Here is a 3,082-nt window from a genome sequence, read left to right on the forward strand (position 1 = left end):
TCCCTACAATCTCTGCATCTATTCATTTTTCATCTATATCTACTAACAACGTTAAGCAGGGATCCTGTGAAGTCCGTCTCATACCTAACGTTTAATGGGTGCTGGTTTCTGGAGCCATCACTAGAAGAGTGGAGCAAGTAGGCTGTTACATTAAAGCCGCCTTTCGAGCTTCCATTACCCTAAAAGGTCTTCTGCTTTGTATCATAAATATTTGTAACTTGTGGTCATAACTACCAGCTAGCTGTCCTCCAGCCTTGGAATGGCAACATCTTAAATGTAACTAAGGTGTAATAAACTCAAATAATTCATAATTATTCATCTTGACTTTATAAGAAATGTGTGTTTAATGGTCTGGAATGGCTTTAAACACAATAGTGTTCAATGCAGTCTCTCTTTCTGTGAAGTTTACCTGACCTCTATAGCTTTCAGGGGCCCAGAGAGGGACTTATGCACATACTTGTCTTTGTGCATGAGGTTGTATCTCTGGTGCCAAATCTTCAGCTGATGTAAACTGTTACAGCTCTGTTGATTTAAATAGGGACTGTGATTTACACAAGTTGAGGATCTGACTCACAGACCTCAACAGGGCTGTTCACATATTTAAAGGTAATCGAGTGTGTAAGTGTTTGCAGGCTTGGAGCTGATTCACTTGAAATTTTGTCCTAGTAAAAGCTGAGCAAAGGGTAGTTTAGTCTAATACTAGGGAAATATCCCTTGCGAAGACTGAGCTGTTGTAATTTAACCAGCTAATGTCATATGTATGAAATCATGTTAGGACCTCAGGCAGTGTTTCAGCTGAAGTGTTGTCATTTATGATAGGTAAGGTCCTGATTTTTTATATTTCAGATCAGATGCTGCTCCTTCGCCAATATCAAAACAACCTTTTAATATAGGAACTAGGTGCACTATATAGCTAAGGACAAAAGACTGTGACTATAAATAGCTTTAAAATCATATTTAAATACTTGATCTGATTATATTTTGTAATACTTACAGTGTAACTTTGTGCGGAATATAAAAACACTGCCTGTGTCATCTGACTCCTTTGATGCACTGCATTAAAATTCCTATGTCTAAGTACATATCATGGAGTCAACTTTATTTCTCTTCTATTAATAGTTTGAAATTAGGTCAACGTTCTTGTAAGGATGGGCTAAGCCTGTACGACTGATTTTAAAGACATTACCTGTATAAAAATGTTTGGGTTCTTTTCTCATGCTCGCCTACAGTGACACCGTTCCTTATCTATAATCAGTAATTTTACTGTCTGTTCTGGCATATGTATTCTGTGCTGGCAGGTTTTTTTAGATTTGCTTATAGTGACCCCTGCTGCAAAAGATTAAGACCGACGTTTCTCTAAACCTTTAAAAGGGCATTTACCCAATTATTTCAGAGTTCAGTTCAAAAGAACCAACCAGTTGTAAATTCAAGTTAAGTACATAAAATTTGAAACTCCGTAACTTGGATCATTTTTAATAAAATCAGTCTAATCATACAAGGCTTTTTTCCTCTCTTACATCTGTAGGATTTACTTTCTAATGCAATGCAGTATAGTTACAAAGTGAAAGAGCTTTTCACATCCCCAATGTAATGCTTGTTCTTTGTGTTACTGTTCTGTGATAAGGGCTAGACTCAACACCAATAAATCGTTGTCTGGACTGCTGCATGCTAGTGTTTTTAGAGCTCCACTCAGGAAAGCACACGCTTACGTTTATCTCTGTTCAGGATAGCAAAATAGTAAAAAAGCAGATTAAAGCATAGGACTAAGTTTAAACACAGATTACCCCTCTGGTTTCAGAAGGACTTAAGTGCCAGTCTATTCCAGTATTGCCCTGAATAGAACGCTTTCTCAGGCTCGGGCTTAAAAATTCTTCAGCACGAGGTATGGGTATGTGCTCTTTTACAAGCAAAAGATCCACTTGCGCTCTGCGCTGCCCAAAAGCTGTGTAGCCATAGCTAGCGCAGCTCTTACCCTGAGCTAGTGGGCCCTGCTAACGGAGAGCGCGTGAGCTGCAGCTTTACGTGGTTAGGGCTTCCCACCAGTCTGCAGGCTGGAAAAAATAAGTGTATTCTTGCTTGCAGAAGACACTCTAGGTATAACCACCGTAAAATCTCTCATCTATATATGAGTATAAATGTTATCATACAAATGTATATGCCTGCTATGTCTTTTTAAAGCTGTGTTTAAAGAATATTATTTAGGCTGCAAAACCGAGCAAAAAGCCACACATAGAGCTCCTTGTGTAATCTTTCCCCTGCCCTTTGTGCAAATACTTACTGATGAAGGGAGGCGTTCCATGGAAGACTGTGAGACTATCATAGTGAAATAACCACAAGGAGGCAGAATTAAAATCTGACGAGGAAGCTGAATTGTCCCTTTCCCCCACGCTGAGTCCTTCATGTTGTGTTCTCAGTAGCATTCTCATGTGGCTGAGTGCAATTTGGTAAGTCTGATAGAAAGGTAAAAGCTAAGCTGAATGCAGTTGTCCCATATCCTATATTACCAGTGGGGATTGAATCCTGTATCTTTTCCACAGTAGCCATAGTTCAATATAAAACCAGTCAAATTTGTCATTTTAGTGTAGGATGATGGATTACAGGTCCTAACAGTGGTCAGTGGGAAGAAACTCAGCATAGCTGCATTTCTTTCTCTTTTTCTGGGAGCTGGAAAGTTGATGCCACCTGAAACGTCAGGAAGGGAGGTGAGCTAATGGGGCAATGTGCTGGGTTCTCCTCTCTCCTCCTTGAGAACTGGAGGAAAGTCCTTCACAGTGTTACTAAAAATTTGCCGTTGGGGGCAGATGCTGGATTACTTATGGTATGAGCGTGCAACCTGGTTCTTGGCCCCGTTGCAGGACCCACATGCAGAGGGTCGTATGGTCTGTACTCGGGCTTCATAAAGAATGTAATCCATACACCTGTTTCCGACCTCAGCACTTCGGCAGCTCCTGAGGTAGCTACTTCTGCAGCCATTACTGCTGCTTTGGTGGTGGTGTGAGCTGAACCATGAGAAGTTCGCGTGTTTTGTTATCGTCTTGGCAGACTGACAAAAATTTCCTTAGGAGTGCAACTGGGAGAATCG

The sequence above is a fragment of the Egretta garzetta genome, unplaced genomic scaffold (genome assembly GCF_000687185.1).
Source record: "Egretta garzetta isolate BGI_Z169 unplaced genomic scaffold, ASM68718v1 scaffold123, whole genome shotgun sequence".
NCBI lineage: Eukaryota > Metazoa > Chordata > Aves > Pelecaniformes > Ardeidae > Egretta > Egretta garzetta.